This window comes from Neolamprologus brichardi, chromosome 9, assembly GCF_056152115.1.
Source record: "Neolamprologus brichardi isolate AB-2024 chromosome 9, ASM5615211v1, whole genome shotgun sequence".
Classification (NCBI taxonomy): Eukaryota; Metazoa; Chordata; class Actinopteri; order Cichliformes; family Cichlidae; genus Neolamprologus; species Neolamprologus brichardi.
This window is the reverse complement of record NC_142112.1, coordinates 14,068,897-14,080,701: the sequence shown is the minus strand read 5'-3', so window position 1 is coordinate 14,080,701 and position 11,805 is coordinate 14,068,897.

The window sequence follows — 11,805 nt, the reverse complement described above, 5'->3', positions numbered from 1 at the left end:
TAGTTCAGGGGTGGCCAAACTTTTTGGCTCAGGGGCCACACTGACTTTTGAAATAAAAAAAAAATGGGCCAGGCGAGGGCCAGATGCTACATATCAAACAAAACAATAAGGCATTATATGGAATATGTAAAATTAAAGATCATTTTTTGAGTTAGACCACTTTGAGCCGTGTCTTTTTTGGCCGTTAAAGAATACAAAGAACTGGTTTTAATAAGTGCTGATACTTACATTCATTTTTTGTGGGTATTGTGTTGTTGATCACCCTTTTTTGTCAGTGCAATGAAATCTGGTGTTAGTTGTGGCAATTCTGTGTGTCACTATGTCCATAGCAAAAGCTAAAATACAAAGTCAATCTGTGTCACTCAGCTCAGGAAAATCGCCACCTTTCTCTCCTTTCTGATCTCCCACACTTGTTGACATGCTTTCCCCAAACTTAACCAGTGGATATTGGAGTGGTAAAGCAAGTCCTGGTGATCGGCATCAATTTCTTCAAGAAACTTAATAAACTGACAATGCTGAAGTCCCCTCGCTCTAATAAAGTTAATACATTTTACAGCTGGCTTTATAACATGATCAAGTTGCAATTTGGATTTACACAGTGCTTCCTGGTGAATTATGCAGTGTATAAAAATGACCTGTTGCTCAGGGTTGACCTCTTTTACCCTGTCTTGGATGCTTTTGAGCAACCCGACTTTTTTCCAGTCAGATCTGGCGATCCATCTGTGGTGACATTGGCGAGTGTACTCTAAGGTAGCTTGTGCCTCTTGATGACCTCCGATACAAGTCCTCTCTACGCGTTTTCCCCTTTAGGGATTCCATGCCCCAAAACTCCTCCGTTATCTCAAAATTGTCATTAATCCCTCTGATAAAAATTAAAATTGAGCAGTGTCCTTTATGTCATTACTTTCGTCCAGTGCCAAGGAATATAATGTAAATAACTGCTTTTTTGTTTAGCTTGCTAGCCAAGTCTTTGTCGATTAGCTCAAAGAGTGCATGGTAGCTGTCTCTACCATGCACTCTTTGAGATACTCCCCTTCAGAGCATGGCTTGCTGGCCTTTGCTAATTTGAATGCCAGTAAATAATTTGCCTTTGTGCTTGATTCTTGGATGGTAGTTTGTTGGATAAAGGTGTTTTGCTGAGCCTGCAAACTAGCTGCTAATCTCTGAGCGGTAGTTGTCCATTCTTGAGTGGACTGGTTGTTAGCATAATTAGTATGCTTGGTGGAAAAGTGACAGCTGATGTTGTATTCCTTTGAAACCGCAATGGTTTCTTGGTGAATAAGACATACAGCCATTAACCGAACTTCTGTGAAAAGTATTTAGTTGTCCATTTCTTGTTAAACACTCTGCACTCGCTGTCGACTTTTCTTTTCTTTTGCCCGCTCATTGTTGCAGACAGGTTCAGAGCAGTAGCAGAGTATCAATAGAGAGTAGCCTGGGCTGTTGGTGGTACATTTTTCAGTTTTCACAGCACAAATGCGTACTTAATTAGAGTAGCTGCATACCCCGCCCTGCAACTTCATGGCTCGAGACAGGGATGAGACACACCAATTTTCGGCGGGCCGGAACAAAAAGACCAGAAGGCTGGAGTTTGCCCGCGGTCCATAGTTTGCCCACCCCTGCTCTAGTTAGACAGCTGTCATTGCACAGTTTCTGATCACACACGGGCAGAACACAGTAAACACTAAACAGAGGAAGAACAGAACCAACAATCACACTAATAGAAAACACAAAACGTTGGGTCAAAAGGACCCAGGACCATGACAGCTTCCTACTCTTCAGTATCACTAACAGCAGCTGACTGTCCATTACATTGTGCAACAGAGCAAGCTTAATTAACATTTTTCTTCTTTTTGTCTACTGTCAAACAGACACATAATGTCATATTTGGATTAACAATGCAAATATTTAAAACTACATGTACATTATTGTACTGTATGTGCTACAATTTAGTGGTGTTCAGTCAGGGCAAGGCAGGCAGGCAGTCCTTGAAATCTGAAAATCTAAAGCAATCTATCGCCTTTCATCTCAAACAGTGTTGTATCACAAAGCTTCACTCATACCTGTTTAGATTCACCCTTTGCATAACTGTGTATGGGTATGTTTCTGTCCCATTAACAATGGCTGAAAGCTGAGAGGTCAGCAACACTGAACTGTTTGTTTGCACATGTATATTGTGGATAAACCACTGGTCAGACAGGAGACTGATGGAAGATTATTGTGCTAGTAAAGCATCTGCTGGCTCTGCTTTCATTGCTCTGAAGTGTGCTTTGTGGGGAAGCAGAGCTTAGTAAGCAGACAAGCGCTCTCATTTATCAGTGTAACAGATAAGTTGTCTCTTAGTAACCTCCTCGACTAACCTGTGATGTAAGAAACTTTTAGTATGTTAATAATGAAAGTTTTAATGATGGAGGGAGAAACTCCTGCCATGTCCACTGTAATTAAACAGGCTAACTGAACAGCTGGAAACTCCACAAACACTTCTGAAAAATCACTTAGTGGCTCAAATACAAATTACAAAGTTTAACGAGCTGTTTTGTAATGACAAATTATAATTTTTAATTGATTTGCAATCCTACTAATGATACATACAGTTAATTATGTAACACGTTACAACTGACAATTTTGTAATGCAGGACACCCAACTGTTCCTCTCTAGCTGACTGAAACATCAGTTGTTGCTCTCATGGATACACTTGTTCCTAAATAATTTACACTCATAACTAAAGATAAAGTGATAAAACGTCCATTAAAATATGAAGAAAGTAATAAAAAAAAAACCCACTGGCCTGTAAACTCAACAACCTTTTAACATTTTCTAATTCTTAACAATCTCATAAATCACTTCTATAGTTAAATATATCACCAGACAGATGTTCACAGTGCAGACTGGTGGAGTACTGTGGAGTAAAACTCAAATGACAGAATAAATATTTACAGACAAAGATGGGAGGGGTAAACTGTACAGCACTTCTTGTTCAAACCAAAGCTTTTCTTTGTGAATGATTTCATTAAATTGTCCAAACCAGGTGAGGTGCATCGTGCAGTAAAACTCCTACTATTCCGATCCAGTTAAACTCTGAGATTAGTTTTAAATTGAGGCACGTTTGTATTTTCTTCACCAGCTTCTCTGATTTGATCCTTGTTGATGTGAATGTCTTTAAAACCATCCTGTTTTTTCTGAGCCAATCACGTACAGCTTTTGATTCCTTTCTCAACACTTCCTTTAAACCCTGGTAGTTATCAGCTGAGTGATAGATCATCAGCTGACTGCCAATCACAACAACCTGAGCGCTTTTTAAAGCGTCTTTCAGATCATTTGTATAAACAGACAACAGGAAGTGAGTCATGCAGCTTCCTCGTGGCAGCTCACAGTGGGTGTCTGTCCGAGGACATGAGCAGCTGTTTCCATCAGAGAGAAATCTTTTTATCACAGAAATTGCTGAATCTGAGAAACCGTAAGACTTCAGTTTAAGCAGCAGATCAGGAATAATGTCATCACGGGAGAAATTGAAATCTATGAATACAACTCCGACTTCTTTGTTTTTCTTCAGTTCTGTGAGCCACTGATCGGTTATGTTTTTAAGAGTTTGATGATGAATGAACAGCTCATTTTTATTAAAGTACCCCTGCATCTGCTGGAGGAGAACTTCCTCCAGAATCGGACGGAAAACGCAGCTCCCACGGATCTCCGAAGGAAACTCGCCATGCTCGATGTACCAGTTCAGGATGTGACTTATGAGAGCAGCTGCAGTTTGTAGAAGATAAGAATCGTCGCCTTCATCTGGTCCATGAATCACAGGCACTACAAGGGATAAAAACCTCTCAACCTCTTCAGAGGAGACAAAATCAATCCTCGTTTTCTCTGTAGACTTTTTCAACCAGTTAATGTTAAAGTCTCCCAGAAGGAAGATGTCTTTGTTTTGATTTGACACTATTTCTATTATTCTGCAGATTTTATTAAAACATTGTATTTTGCTGCTTGGTGGTCTGTAACAACATCCCACTAACAGTGGTCTGGTATCTGGCAAGTAAATCTTAACCCAGATCATCTCGAGATCCTTAAGATGATCTGGGATGTCAGGATGCAGTTCAGCTGTTATGTGATTGTGAATATAGAAACAGACACCACCTGCATTTTCGTGTCTATCGTTTCTGTAAAGTCTGAAATTCTCTATATATAGTGCAGAATCTTCAACCTCATTGTCTAAACGAGTTTCAGTCAGGGCCAGCACATGGATTTTATGATCTGTTAATATTTTCTTAACTTCAACAAAATTTTTTCTCAGACTGCGTATGTTCAGATGAGCTAAACATAAATACTCATGTTCAGAGTCAGCTGAGGGATCGGCAGCGGCCATAGTTTCAAAGAGAGACGGGAGTCACGGGTTCTCTGATCCGGGTTTGTCCTGATGGAAAGTGTCCTCTTTGCGTGTCCTCAGCTGAGAAGCTGTTGGCCTGATTCTTAATCTCCTGGTCCGGGTTCAGTCTGCAGCACAAACACCTCACAGTTATCATGCAAAGAGTATAAATAGAACTCACACACACTAGATGATCTAAGAATATTATGAAATATTATGAAAAAGTTTGATTTTTATGTAAACTTTCATGTAAAGTAAAATATTTCAGTAATATTTTATTATGTCTTGTTGGAATATTTCATAAATCAATCAAAACAGATTTAAAAATTCGATTCAGTTTTATTCATATAGCTCTGAATCACAACAACAACCACCTCAGGACGCTTTACTGGAAGGTAATAATGTATCATAAGATACATTATCTAACTGTCTCAGTTGCCGGCTTTTAGTGCAGGATATTTACTTTTTGTGTTTCAGTTTTGTTTTGTTGTAAAGTCTGAGTGATGTTGGGCTGAGTTTAGACAGCACAGAGATGGAGAGAGCTCTCCTGGGTCCTCACATGTAGAACTGGTAAGTCAGGAGTTAACTGTGATTAACCACAAGTTTCACAGTCACACACAGGCCTGACTACAGCCATGCTGTAGAAGAAGCTGTGTAACAAAGTGGAGCAGATCTCAAACTACAGCACATCACACCACCATCTAAGGAAGAGCTGAGAAACAAAGTCACTGACATCTATCAGTCTGAGAGACTTACATGTGTATTCTGGGTCACAGATGACCCAGCACAAAACTGTGACGGAGGGGCAGTCTGTGGAACCGCTGCAGAGGAGGGTGGTGGAAAGGACTTTAGAAACACTAAGAAAGAAATTTCACTGACAACACTGAGAGTCTTACTGGGGTTGAAAGCATCTAAAGAACCAGCTGTAACTGCTCAGACTTTAGCCCTCACTGGCACACAATAACTGTAGGTATGCTAGTTATTGTCAGGGTCAAGTTTATTTGTATAGCACATTTCCAACAGCTCATGCTGCACAAACAGTAATAATAATAACTTTTTTTTATAAAGCGCTTTCAAACAAAGTGCTAACAGCTATTTGAAGATTAAAAAAAAGCATACATAAAACAATACATTTTAAAAACTGATAAAACAAAAGGGAAAGTAGTAAGAACCAATAAAATATTTAGGCATAGAATTAAGACACTCTACAAACTAAAATGTTAGTAAAATCAGTAAAATGCACAACAATAATGCAATAAAATATAAATACAGAATAATAATACAATAAAACAACTAAAACAACAATGAAGGCTGTTAAAACCAAAATGTTTGGATCAACATGCGCTAAAAGCCAGACCATGAAAATGTGTCTTCAGTAAAGATTGAAAATGTTCCGGCGTCTGTGCAGTTCTAATATTTAGAGGCCAACTCTTCCAGAGTCTGTCAAGACCTGTTAAGAAATGTAGAAATGTAGCTGGTATTGTTTTGTTTCATAATGTAAAATGTAGTCCTATGGATGCATGCTCTAACAGGAAGTACCATGAAGGAGCTTTCAGCACTTTGGCTGAAGTGTCTGTATGTACCTGTGGACACCTTTTGTCACCATGATCATGCCACAAACACTTTACAGGGAATGTAGTTTAGATTAAGACTGACTTGGGAGAGAAATATAATCTGACACATTAGTACAGTATATTAGTAGAGTGACCTCGTAATAGTATAGAAATGCCTGCTCACGGATCATATGGTCAAACTCTTGATATACAAACCACACAGTTTCAATGTAACATGCAATAACAGCTTCCAACTGAAGTCCGTCAAAATGAGTTGTCAAAATTCTCGATCAGGTATGTACTCAGTATAATTTCCCATCACATCATTTATATTGTAAATACAAGAGAGTTCAGTTAGTAAATGTGTTTATTGGTGTGGTTACCAGTATGGCTGTACTTTTGACCAGTTGCTGTTACGCCAGCTTAATGTCACACCTCTAACTGTGGAAGAGTTAAAAGTGTGTTTGTCCATATTTATCTGGACTTGTTTCCAGACAGCTGACATTTCAGCACCGGACACAAGCTACCATGCAAGTGAAATCAAAATGGAGGGGCTGTGGCCCGAGTCGGTGAACAGGTAGAATTAATACCATGACAATGACTCATCTCCATGTTCCAGTAAATTATTGAGTCAATAAATTATTATTGACTGAACGTTTGTCACAGTGTACAAACTGTAAGGTATCAGCCCTTACCTGAAGTAAAAACCCACAGTAGCGGTATTTCTATTTTTAACGTGCTACTCAGAAAGAGAAAGCCTTCCTCTGACACTAACAAGATTCTGAATGTAGCACTTTTAATTTAATGAATATTTTCACACTGCAATTTATTTCTGTCAGAAATGAGAAAAACATCATTCTCCAGAACAAATACCAAGGAATAAAAGCTGCTGATTGTGTTCTCACTCACCTTATGTTGTTGTTTTACCTTAAAATGATGGAAAGAAAGTATGTGGAAGAGATTGTACGTCCTCGTTCAGGTATGTCTGTGTTGTATCTGACTCATAAACAAATAGTATGTAAATCCCACCTGACTACAGGTGGACAAACACCTCCCCAAACCATAAGAGTCATGTTACAGGATGCATTTACTGTGTATATACACTGTAAAATATAACTTGTTGTTTCAACTTAAAAATATCAGGTAAAGGGCTGCCTTACAATTTTAAGTTAAGTCAAGAAATAGAGTTTGTTCTTGTAACACAACCAAATGTTATCTTGATGAAAAATCATATATTGTCTAAACTTTCGTCTTAGTTTAGTTGACTGAGATTTGTTAGCTAGTTCAACTCCTTTAATTGTCATTTTTACTTGGGAAAACCCTTTCAGCTAAATTAAAATAATCTATTGTTTAAACTCTTGTCCTAGTTCAGTTGACTTGGTTTTTTTTAGTTAATTCAAATACTTTAGTAGTTCTTTTAACTTAGGAATCTATTTTAGCTTAACTAACATAATCTGTTAGCTAAGTTGATTTAAGTTTATTAATTAACTGGGTTCCTTAAGGTAGCTGAGTGAACTTGTAAATCAGTTTTATTTTAATTATCAGAGTTGATTGACTGGATGTAAAGAAAAATGTGTATTGAACATCTTAAGTATTTATTTATTTTTTTTAGCTTTCCAACATCCATTTCAGCAAAACTAGTGTGTCAGTGTCGTGACTCATCAGGCTCACAATCCATCAAAACTCAAAAGTTGCTCCCTGTGAAACAATAAATTTGAACTTGGTCTTGAGCCCAGTTTGGGTGAAGATTAAATTCTGACCAATACTCTAGGAGCAGTAGTGATTCTTGTGAAGTAACAACATAAAGTCTGCATTAATGTAATGTATCAACAGGACACTTGCTATTTTAGAAAAGTTATTCTTTACATTTGCAAAATTTTTAAACTTCATTGTGCTCAGTCACACCTGTCAGCATAAAACTTGAAATATTAAAATAGTACAAAACCTTTGATAAGTGACAGTAAAGATCAGTTTATAACAACTAAGACATCAAACTCTCGTATTTGTCTTTGTTTACAATTGCAACAAATTCCACAGAACCAATATCTCTGAAAATGAGTGCATGCTTCTGAAACATTTGATAATATGAATATATCAGAAACATTAGCTTGAGTCTGCTCAATTGCAAAACAAAGGAAAAACTACTGACTTGCATGAGATAAGCATCTGCAGAGTCCACCATTATATTGTTGTTCACATACGTTTCTTAAACCATGAACAAATGAGTAATTGTCTAATCTGGAATGTAAAGTGTAGTCATTTAGTGACATACAAAAGTGAGAATGAGAACTTTCAAGAATAAAAAAACAAGCAGTAAAATAAAAACTGTCCTTAACACTAAGGCAATTGTATGCTGTGAGCATACAATTACAGTTCTGCATGGCGTTCTGCAAGAGTCTGTTTCTTAGACCATGCACTAGTGAGATGCACTGCCTTCCACCAGTGTTCATTAGGACGTTCTGAATGACTTCAAAGATGCCCTTAATTTCCTTTGGATAGTCTATGTTGAGGGCAAAAAGAAGGCCCATCAGCATGGAAATGGCACTCAGGACATCCCTCAGATTAGACAGGATTACTGCTGCCTCAAGGACAACCAACACATCGATGATGTCTTCTTCTTTCACCATCACAATGCCAACTTTCATCCTCTTAGAAAACGTGTCTTCAATACCTGTCGGCTATAAAAGGGTTCAACGACAAAAAAAAAAAAAAAAAAAATTACACAATTACAATTACACAATATCCCTCGTGCTTAAGAATTCATGTCTTTCCAAAGAAGAGCCATACTGATGCCTTGGATGATGTTGATTGGCTTTGGGTAACACTTATTAGTTGTTAAAGTTTTTTCAGAATGAGATGCACCCCCATGTTACAAATCCATTTCTTGCTTTAAGCAAAGACCATGTTCATAAATAACTGAGCATGTCTTCAATTGCAGAATTCAAACAAAATTTTCAATTTAAATGGTAAATGGCCTGTATTTGTATAGCGCTTTACTAGTCCCCTAAGAACTTCAAAGCGCTTTACACTTTCAGTCACTCACACACATGGGTGGATGACTGAATCGTGGCTCAAGAGTTGGCAGTTCGTCTTATAATCAGAAGGTTGCCAGTTTGAGCACCGGCTCCGACCGTTTCAGTCATTGTGTCCTTGGGAAAGACACTTCTCCTGTTGCCTACTGGTGGTGGTCAGAGGGCCCGGTGGCGCCAGTGTCCGGCAGCCTCGCCTCTGTCAGTGCGCCCCAGGGTGGCTGTGGCTACAATGTAGCTTGCCATCATCAGTGTGTGTGAATTTAAATCTACTTATGCTAAATATTGGCTGTGCTCTAAACTAAATCTGGCTGAGAATACATGAAATGTGCAAACTGCAGCTACACTACAGGATCAGATTGTGGCTCCATAGCAAGGGCGTAGATTTGGCATGGACGAAGGGACATGTCCCCACCAATATCCAGCGATTATTGAATTGTCCCCACCAATAGTTTGATCTCTTCGAGTAAAGAAAAACTAACCTGATAGAAAGAAAAAAAAAATCTGTCGACGTCTCATTCACCCAGCGGTGCAGAAAGAGTTAAATTACGTTCTCTACTGGAGTCCTGTGTCATGTGACAAATATGGCCAATGTGATTGGCTATGCCTTTCAGGGAGCTCTGTTTAGTTTTAGCAGCGGCAAGGCTGCCCTGCCAGGAGGAGAGGAGGACGGCAGCAAAAAGGAAGAACCTCGATATACGAAAGTATTTTTCAAAGAAACCTGTAAGTCACTTAAAGCCAAGTTCACTCATAAAATATGTCCGTCATAATAACGTTACAGGCTATGCTAGGCTTTGGCCCACATCAGTCTAAAACTGTATGTAACCATGAATAACGTGTTTTGGAAACTAACTGCACAGCCGGCAGCACTATTAGTTATCTCAGTCTCAGAGCAGCATTTCTAATTTTGATTGAAGCTGTCAGAGAAAACGGCAGCCTCGAGAAGCCAGGATATTAGTTTACAGAGGCTGTTAAAATTATATGTCTAACGTTAAAATGTTGGTGACACAATAATTTCATTCTAATGGTACTGACATAGGGTTAATTTTTGAGACAAAATGTCATGAGGTAGTCATGATTTTGCAAATATTCCAACCAACACAAAGCTCAGAGAGTAATGGTGATGCAAGATCACAGGTGAAATTGGATGATGACTTGTTGGTTCATGACTGTATTTGAAGCACATGTGTGACTGCATGTATTTGGAATGTCTCACTGTTATTCATCAGGTGACAGAGGCAGCTCTGCCATGTTGTAGCTCAGACAGAGGTGAAGAGGCAAGTCACAGGTGACTGACTGATGATTTGGTGCTATAGATTAACTAGTATTTATTATCATGACAATTGTTAGGCTGCTGATGTAAATTGATTCATTAGTGTATATTTGACAAAGAATCTGAATTGACATGTCTCACTTTTCATATGGCACGAATCAATGTGTTATTTTATCAGGTGGCAATATGTCCTAGTGCAATCAGAGGGGAAGAGCCAGGGCCAAAGGTGAGGCACATCAAGCACAGAATAATAATTTTAATCTGAGGATAAAACGCATCTACTGAGGCTGAAAGAAGCTTCAGTGCTCTCAGAAGACTAAAAACATGGCTAAGGTCAACAATGACTCGAATGAGATTAAACAATGCTGCTGTATGTCCACCAGCAGAGACTGGACAGTATAGATGTAAAACCAATATGCCAGCAGTTTATCTCAGTTAACGACAGGAGAAGGCATGTGTTTGGCTCCTTCACATAGTGGACATTGAGTTGTTGTGTGGGACACCAGTAGTCCATGTCTGTTGCTGTAACAGTAGTTCATGTTTAGAATAAAAAAATCTCAGCTCACTGATTGAATCGGGGCAATAGTGCCTAAAATGTTGCATAATTTGGCTGAGAGATCTTTTACTTTATGGTAATCTTAGATGAGTAGTTTTATGGACAAAAACCACCAGGTCATTCAGTGTTCCCTTAGTGCTAATGTATAAGAGATGTTGGTGTAATATAACTGAAGTAATGTTGTTAAGTCCTTAAAGTCATATTCTTTTATTGTCATGACTGTATTTGAAGCTATTTTTATTTTTGTGTGATACCTGATTTATATGGATTATGGCTGAAATAAACTAAAGCCCAAAATACTTAGTCAGTCATTTGTTTAATAGTAATTTAACATTATATAATTCACATATAAAACTATGAATTGTAATTTGAAATGGTTTAAAAGCATGTAGAATAGCATATGTAGGCAAGTATATTTCTCCTTTTGTTATCAAGAAGCAAAGACAAAAAGGGGAAAAAAAGAAACGGGGCAGAGTTCAGTGGTTGAATCATCCGTCCCCACCAATGCCAAAACCAAATCTACGCCCTTGCTCCATAGACAATGCTTCTTTAATCAGTTTATTGATTAAAGTTTATCCCCCCCCCCCCCCCACCTATATTAACAGCATAAAAAGAGCATATAGACATGGCTGAACAGGTTGCATAATTGGCACTGAATATCAACATCCACCTTTACCCAGCTGCCCAATGACTCTGGTTCAGTAACCTTTAATTGCTTACCCAGTCTACAGTCTCTTTTCCAGGGTCCAGGACATTTCACCAAAGTATTGCCCCCCACAGCTGTAGCAGCCACTGCAGGCCCTTAAATATCCTAATATCTCAGCCATTACAATATACAATGTGAGAAATCAAACGTTAAGCTGAAGTGAACAGTACAGCAGCGAAATGTCAAAGACATGAATAAACACAAGACACTAATAATATCAATGCTAGCTTGCCAGTTAGTTTCTCTGAAACCCAGACCATCTCCAGTGTCAAAGATCTTGTAATAATACATTTGGTGAGGAAAAAGTACACATGTTATCATGTGGCA